The sequence below is a fragment of the Raphanus sativus genome, chromosome 6 (assembly GCF_000801105.2).
Source record: "Raphanus sativus cultivar WK10039 chromosome 6, ASM80110v3, whole genome shotgun sequence".
Taxonomy (NCBI): domain Eukaryota; kingdom Viridiplantae; phylum Streptophyta; class Magnoliopsida; order Brassicales; family Brassicaceae; genus Raphanus; species Raphanus sativus.
Window position 1 is genome coordinate 28,548,325 of NC_079516.1, and position 9,155 is coordinate 28,557,479.

The 9,155-nt window shown below is 39.0% G+C and overlaps 1 non-coding gene across 1 annotated transcript; it reads right to left on the minus strand.

The window, feature by feature from the left end:
- Positions 1 to 7,971: 7,971 nt before the first annotated feature.
- Positions 7,972 to 8,077, minus strand: LOC130497233 (small nucleolar RNA R71). The gene has a single exon (XR_008936242.1). It is a non-coding gene; the product is annotated as a small nucleolar RNA R71 (small nucleolar RNA).
- Between the last annotated feature and the right edge of the window lie 1,078 nt (positions 8,078 to 9,155).

The window sequence follows — 9,155 nt, forward strand, 5'->3', positions numbered from 1 at the left end:
CGTTTTCGTTTCATGTGAAGAACTCTGAAATTGGAGATGAGAGTAATGCAAACATTACATTCCTTAAAAATCTTCTTAAACAAATCATGTAAACAAATCACGTAAACTTCAATACATAACAAACTGAACTCCTCGAAGGTGAAGACGGGGGAGGAGGGAGGAAGAAGAGAGCGGCTGGGTCTTCTTCGCCCAAAAGCTCGCTCTTCTTGATCGGAAAATGGCTACCTCGACGGAGATAGCGAAGAAGAGACATGTTAAATCGAAGATGAGTCATAGCACTGTGTCGTTGTTGTTGTTGTTGTTGTCTCTCTTTGAGAGGAGTAACAGATGAAGTCTTGATTCGGGTGGGTTGTGTTGAACCTGCAGACTCCAACCCGACAGTCTCTGCATTTAGCGAAGTATGGGTCTTGAGACTCGTCCCATTCGACTTGGAACTCGAATCTGCTGAGGAAACTTGGAGGAAGGTCAAGAGAATTGCTAGCCTTTCTAGGATAACGACCCGTGGGTTGATTCTCATCCGTTGAGGATCCGCCTGGGTTCTTTAGTAGTTTGCAGTCTTGAGGACAGCGGCTGAAGTTTGGGAGCGTTAGAGGGGAGCAAGGACGGAGGAGAGAGAGAGAGACGGGAGCAAGAAGAGTCAGAGACTCTGAAAGGAGAACCAGTTAAGTTGATAAACCGGTTAGGGGAGGAGGAGGAGAAGAACCAGAGTGAGGAGCAGTTGTTTTGGTTAGAGATTCTAGCTGTGGAAAGAGGGTGAGGGAGGAGGAGAGGGTGGGGTAATGGATGAGAGAGAAAGTGAGGTTTTTTATTGAGATGGTTGCGGGTGGAGATGAGCATTGGATCTGGAAGTTTGGTTGGCCGCATACCGGAGAGGTGGAGAATGGGAACGGTCGAGAGGAGTTAAACGGAGAGCAGCGAAAGGAGGTTGAAGAAGATGAGGAACATGGAGATGAGTGAGTTTCAACAATGGTGAATGAATATGAGTAGAGAGAAGTACCTTCGCGGAGAAGACAGTATTGAGACATAGTAGAAAGAGTTCTGAATCTGGTGACTGGAGTTTTCGAAGTGGACAGTGGTAATAACCCGCACCATGAATGTAGACGTATAAAGACAGTTTCTTTCTATGCAGGAAGTCGAATTCAAAATGTTTTCATGAATGTATACGTCAAAAGCTTTCTTTAAACTAAATTCTACATGAAGAAAAAAACGATTTCAATATATTTTACAAATTCCTTTCATTTTTGTTCAAATTAAGCCAAATGCACTTTTTAGAAAGTATATGAATGAGAGACGTAAAGAACAAATGGGACGGACTATGAGAGTTTGTTCAGAAAAAAGGACGGACTATGAGAGTACATAAGCGAAAAGAAAAAAAAGGGTCAAAAGGGGACGCCATACATTGTAGACTAATTGAAATTTTGTTATATTGGAAGCTTTTTCATTTATTTATTTTTACAATAATGAAGTAGAAGTTGTTATGTACTTTGAATTATTGCTGGAACTTATGAGTTTATCCAATGATATTTTTATGTTAGGTGTTTAAATATGTAACATACAAAATCCCATATATATATGACAGTTAATGATAATTAAACTAACTCTTAAAAACTCTTAAAGTATATATGACAATTTATGATTTTGAATAATAAATATTTGATTAAAATAATTTATTCTTCCTAAAATTATAACTTATTAAATAAATTAAACAACCACATAAACTAAATAATAAAAATTTAGATTTTTCTGTATATGTTATATTTTGAATTTTTAAAAACGACTATAAATGACTAAAGTTGTTACAAATCTCACATTGAATTTTTTGTGATCAATGGTCTAAAATTTCTGTTATAGCAAGATACAAATGATTACAAAATTATGTAAGTAGGCAACCTTATTTAATATATATTAATATATATATTGTTTGAAATAAATTATATACCATATAAAAATACATAATTATTTTGATTTCAACATTTTCTTTGAATTTTTTCGAGAAAAAGTTTGAACAAATATTGACAACTTAAGATTTAGATTTTAAACATTGCATTGAATGTTTTTAAATTTATAAATTACTAGAGCTATTAAACATCTCACAAAATATTTTTTGTTATCAGTGATTCTAAATGTTTTTTATAAGAAAATACAACTGATAAAAAATAGAAAAAGTGTTTGTCTGAATTAATAAATTTATTTATTATTTGCACCAATTTAATTATATATGTAACAATTACTGAATTTTTAATTATTCAATATATTTTTATTATTTCATAATATGTAAAAACATTTAATACGTAAAATAGTTTGTACATAATATTCATCCTGCTTTTTTATCACAATAGGAGTACAAAGAATAATCTTAGTACGAATCCGCGAAGGACGAGTTTCTGGTGTCTATCCAATGAGGCACCGACGTGTTAACATACAAGAAAACACGGTTCCTTGCTCGAGATTGTCTTGCAAGGAAGTCTGCTTGAGTATTGCTGGATCTGGGTTGGTATACCACTCTTCCACCCTGGTAGGACGTCCACAGGGCATGAAATTCATTGAGCTCAGCTGCAAAAGCTGGCCAATCTTCCGGGTTTGCAATCATTATTACTAACTCTTGAGAGTCAGTGACAAAGTAATCATAGAATCTCTGATGACGAGATAATCCTTTCAGTGCCCATACCAGACTTCTTAGTTCTGTATGTAGTGGCGAAATTAGTTTATGACAGCCATGAAGGCCGAGGAGGTCTATAGAACCATCTTGGAGCTGTAGAATCCATCCTACTCCACTTGTGGTACTGTCATTCTTCCAAGATCCATCTATACGGCAAGTAAATAATTGGTCTCGTTGGCCAGGAACCCGGCATTACGCTCTTTTAGTGCTAAATCTGTTGTATCCACTGGTGAGAATTCTCTACCATTGTAAAGTTTTTCATTCCGTGCTTTCCATATATACCAAATGAGCCAAGGAAAGACTCTGATTAATTCCTCCATATCTCCGCCAATATTAGCCCTGGAAATTAGGTAGTTCATATTTGAGTATAGGCTCTCTGAAGGGAAAATTCCTGGTGCCGATGGGACTGATGAGAGGGCCCAGCATTGCATAGCTGGAGGGCATGTAAAAATCATGTGATTAATTTTTTCCTCCGTATGGCCACATCTTGGACAGCTAGGATTGTTCCCAATATATCTCTTAAAGAGTCTTTCGTTCACCGCAACCGCTTCCGGTAAAATCTGCCAAAGAAAATGGTTGAGTTTTTCCCCCGTTTTAATTTTCCAGATTTTTTTGCTTCAGTGGATTAAGAGAAGGAAGTTGATTACGAAATACAGTCTCACTATCTGGTTTGACAGAGTATTTCCCAGATGTGGACAGGTTCCAGCAATATCCATCTGGTTTGGGATTTCTGCTGAGGTGTAGGCTACGAACCAATGGGATATTATTGGGGTGTAGATGGTTCCTGAGTTTGGCAGGATCCCATTCCTTTTTGACCGGGTCGATTAGATCAGACACTCTGAGTTTTGTTACAGAATAGTAGTTTCTAATCGGGGGGCCTGGCGGTCTCATCTGGTAACCACGGGTCCTCCCAAACGAGTGTATGTTCCCCTGTTCCAATTGTAGGTCTAAGTCCTTGGTTGACTAGGTCCTTTGCTGCCATAATACTTCTCCATCCATAGGATGGTCTCGAGGCTTTGGGTGCTTTGAATGGATGGGAGTTTGTTGGGGTCAAAAACGGTCACAACGAAATTAACGTTCGAAAATATTTCTCGAAAAAGATATTTCTCGTAAAAATTACTTAAACTAATTTTTACGATAAAATTCTTGAAAAGATTTGTCCGCAGCATCGAAACAAGCTCCAATGGTTCATTTTGACGACGAAGTTAGTATCAAAACATTCGATAAAAATATACATCTTTGTTTTCTTTACGAAAGAAATCGTAAAGATCGAACCTTTACGAAGAACTCTACGACTAAATCGTGTTCTCGTTAATACGCGATCATTTGAAATAACGAAAGATCGATAAACGGCGAGGACACATCTCATTCATCACAGAGCAACCAAGGGAACGTCCGGCTCGGTCGCTATAGCAACCAAGCTCGAACACATAGCGACCGAGCTTGGAAACAAACTCGGTCGCTATAGCGACCGAGCTCGGAAACTAGCTCGGTCGCTATAGAAACCGGGCTCCATACGAAGCTCGGTCGCTATAGCGACCGAGCTCGGAAACTAGCTCGGTTGCTATAGAAACCGGGCTCCATACAAAGCTCGGTCGCTATAGCGACCGAGCTCGGAAACTAGCTCGGTCGCTATAGCGAGCGAGCTCAGAAACAAGCTAGGTCGCTATAGCAACCAAGCTCGGAACGAAAACGGTCACAACGAAATTAACGTTCGAAAATATTTCTCGAAAAAGATAATTCTCGTAAAAATTACTTCAACTAACTTTTACGATAAAATTCTTGAAAAGATTTGTCCGCAGCATCGAAACAAGCTCCAGTGGTTCGTGTTGATGACGAAGTTAATATCAAAACATTCGATAAAAATATACATATTTGTTTTCTTTACGAAAGAAATCGTAAAGATCGAATCCTTACGAAGAACTCTACGACTAAATCGTATTCTCGTTAAAGCGCGATCATTTGAAATAACGAAAGATCGATAAACGGCGAGGACACAGCTCAGTCATCACAGAGCAACCAAGGGAACGTCCGGCTCGGTAGCTATAGCGACGAAGCTCAAACACAAGCTCGGTCGCTATAGCGACCGAGCTCAGAAACAAGCCACGACTAACCATTTCTTGATTTCTCGATCAAATGGGATCATCAGTTTGGTTTACGATAAAACCGCGGAAAATTAACTTTATCGGAGAAATCGTGACAAACGTCTTGAATCAAAAGACGGCCCAAAGAGTCCTAAACTTGATTCGAGGCCCACTTACGATTTCTTGAAAAACCCATAAACCTTGCGACGGTTTATGCTTGGAGGATAAATATCAGTTTCCACGGATAAATGTAAAGTTTCCGCAGATAATCATGAAGATCGGAAAAATGGAATATCTCCATTTTTTGGACTATGACGGCTTAAGGGCAAAAGAGGAAGGCGTAAACCAACCTAGAAGGGAGTATATAAGGAGTTCAAGGCGAGAGGCATAAAAAGAGGGGACAACTCCTTTAGACTCATAATTCTCGGCACTTGGAAACTTAGGCTTTATTCTCGACAAGTTCGGTTTCTATGACTGGCGCTCAATTACTAGACGAACTCGCCCAGGCAGTTCGATCTCTTGTCCAGCTCTATCAATTGAACTACGTTCGGCTTGATCCTTGAAAGGGGTATGTAGGCAGCCTTTAATAAGGTTCAGTCCGAAATCAATCAAAAACCGTTTCTGTATCTTTTTCGTATTTTGTTATCGAGCTGCGACTCAACTAGGTTTAAGGTTTTAGGTCGCTAGAGGTAGATAACTCGCTGACAGCACTTGCGGCTAAAGCCCTTATAATCCCTTGTAATGCCCGCAATGCTCTTACGCAGATTCAAAATAAGATCTACTGTTCTTTTTAAATTCGTTTTGTTATCTTCTCATATTTTCTGCGTCTATTTGGTCACTTGTCGTTGGCTCCGCAGAAATCCATGACCTCTAGGAAATTAGGGTTTTCCTAGTTTCCTTATTTATACGATAATTTGACGGTGCAAATTTCGGTTCCCACAGAGTTCCTGAAATATCTTCCTCTAAGGACTCTCGTAAGTAAGGAATTTGGATTCTGTTCTAATCTCCAAAGTTGTTTAGCCAATAAGGCTAGGTTAAATTCTTCGGGAGATCGGAATCCGATTCCTCCTTCCTTCTTTGAGAGACATAATTTATCCCATGATATCCAATGCATACCTTTTGAGTTAGAGCCAGAGCTCCACCAAACGTTTGCATTTGTACTGGATATTTTTTACACAGTCCTTTAGGAAGGAGGTAACACGACATTGGAAAAGTCGGAGTAGCTGATGCTACGGATTTAATCGTGACTTCTTTCCCGGCTTTAGAGAGATATTTTGCTGTCCAAAAGTTGACTATTCATCCTGCTTAAAGAACAATAAATTTGGCAGGTATAAGATCTTATTAATTAATTTTTTCAAAAAATTCAAGAGATCGATACATCGAAGATTTATTTAGAAACTATTGAAATCACCTAACGAGAACATGGATTGTACAATGAGTTTGCTTTCCTAACCCTAACCTATTTTTTCTTCGTCACAACACCGAGAAAGAATAATTTAGAAGTGTTGATTTTGACAATCTAAAATAGTAACATTTTTTTAGTTCATAGTATAATGTGTTTTGGTTTATAAATTGTTGCATACCCAAAATGAATATTACCATCATCACTTTCGTTTAAAATTTTGTTACAATAAAAATATATGGTTGGTAAAATCTGAATCCATCAAACCGAACCAAATCCAATATGAAAAGTAGTACTGAAATTTAACAAAAATTGGTTAGATATCCAGACTGGTTAAATTTTTTGGTATTTAGATACCTAAACCAAATACGATCCGAATCAAAATTCTTCAGATGTCCAAGTGTATTTGAACCAAAATATACTTAAATATATTAATTATTTTTAAATTTAATATCTAAAAGAATATACAAAATATATAAGATTTTCTATGTTTTCCAAAATACTTGGAAATATATACAAATAAAGTCATTGTTAAAATACCTAAACTATACTTAAAATACCAAAAATACTTAAAATATCTAATGCTTTTATATCTAAATATTTAAACTAAACCAATTTTTATATTAAGTTTAAGTTTTTTTGGCATACATTATTCAAATTTATATGTTACATATTATTTTTATTATAGATTTTGAGAAACTAAAAGTATATATGAACTTTATTTTTCTAAATGTAAATGGATTATCAGAACCCAAACCGAATCTGCAAAGATCCGAACCCAACGAAACTAATTCTACAAAAATTCAAATTGAACATAACCAAACTAAACCAAATGATACCCAAATACCCGTCTTTAATTGACTCATTCCGCGCAAGGCGCGGGTTATCATCTAGTAAAGTAGTATAATGGGTAATCTAATATTACCCAAAAATTTAGTTTTGTTACTAACATGCACAACACCCGATGTCTCCAAATTAATATACAACAAACATGAAGATGGGTTATCATCTATTACTTGCTGTTGCGTCTTGATCCAAACGAGAGTTTAGGTATCAAGATCGATCAGCATAGGGAGCAGTACCAAACGTAATATCAATTTGGCGCCATTTCCGGGGACCATATTTTTACCTTTATTTTTCGGTTATTTATTTAGTCTAAGACCTCTAACTTGCTCTTTTCTCTTTGTTGCAGCTAATGTTCCAGGTGCATGACCAGTAGACATACTCGGAGCAACTCACAAGTACATTTAGTTACACTCAGCAACCAGGAGCTCGCAAGGTTAGAAAGACAGAACAATCAACAGTCAAGACCGACTAACACCACCATGAGTGATCACGGCCATCAGGATGATCTCGCTGATGCAATGGCACTGATGCAACAACAGATGCATCAAATGCAGCAGACCATCCTAGCTCAACAACAGGCCGCTCTCGCACAGCAGGAACAGGCAGCGCAGACTGTTCCGATCGGGGAGAGAAACCTTCCGTGTGACATCCCTACTATGAGCTCTGCCATTGTTCCTCCGTCCTGTACTCAGCAGGACTTTGAGATCAAGCCCGCTTGGATTGCTCTGGTGCAGAGGAAAGTGTTCCATGGACTCCCAGCAGAGATTCCAATAGAGCACATTGAGAGCTTTGAAAATGTCTGCAACTTCAGTCGTGCGAATGGTGTTCCACCAGATTACATCAAATGCATGTTCTTTCCATTCTCCCTTGATGGAAAAGCAGAACAGTGGTTAAATTCGGTCCCTCCTGGCTTTCTTACTTCGTGGGAGTAGGTCAGGTCATCGTTCTTGAGCAACTTCTACACGAAGGCAAGAACTGCTGCATTGAGGAACAAGTCACCTCCTTCAGACAGCTCACTGATGAACCTTTTTACGACGCATGGGAGCGATTCAATGACTATCGCAGAGAGTGCCCTCACCATGGATTTGAAGATGATTACCTCTTGGGCGTGTTCTATGATGGAGTAGACTGGGAGTACAAAAGTGCTCTAAATTCTTCGAGCAATGGAGACTTCATGACTCAGACCACTGATGGAGCGTTTGAGGTGATTAAGAACGTGGCTCCCAGCTCAGCTAATAGGATCCAATAGGTTGCTCCCGAGACTGAAAAGAAGGAACGATCAACAAGAGATCAGCTACATCAGAGGACAATGGTATGTGAAGAACTTTCAGCAAGCTGTTCCAGCCGCGGGTGTTCCGCAAGATGAGCTCAAAAACCTCAACATCATGATGCAACAGATGCTCCAGAGCCAGAAAATTCAGGTCAAGGCACTGAATCAGGTCAAGGCACTGAATCAGGTCAACACAGACATCAACACCAGGATGGACAACATTTACACTGAGCTGAATACAAAATATGATACTGTGTGGTGCCACATAAGGAGGATTGATGTTCAGCTTGCTCAAACTCTTCGGGAAAAGAGTGTGATCAATCCTACGACCGAGCACTGTAATGCAACAGAGCTGAGACATGAGAAAGCTAAGGGAAAAGAAAAGGAGCAGCCGTTTTCTGAGACTGCTCTAGGCGTAGAAAAAGAGCAGAGTACCCTGCTAGATCTGAACTGACTGCTCCCGACGAATCTATTGATACTCCACCAGTGCGAGTCTATGCTCCAAAGGTTCCCTATCCAGTTCCACCTAGACATCTGATGGATTCCATTAGTGAAGAGCAGCTGGCAGGTTTTAACAAGATGGTGAGAAGGCTTCCTAAGGATCTTGCATTCGAAGATGCTCGGCAGAGAGGCTCAAGAGGAGATTAAAGTCCTCTATACCAAAGCACTGTCTACACCTACTGAAGGTGTTGCCTAAGATTGATGACCCTGGGAAGTTTGTTTTTTCTTGTTACATTGCTGGAGTGGAATTCAAGGATGCTCTTTGTGACTCCGGGTCTAGTCTGAATCTTGTCTTAAAGGCGATTGTAGACAAGCTGGGCATTGTTGATGATGAGCCTTCTCAGGTGACTCTAGCTTTTGCAAATTCTTCCACAACAGTCCCTTATGGCACCA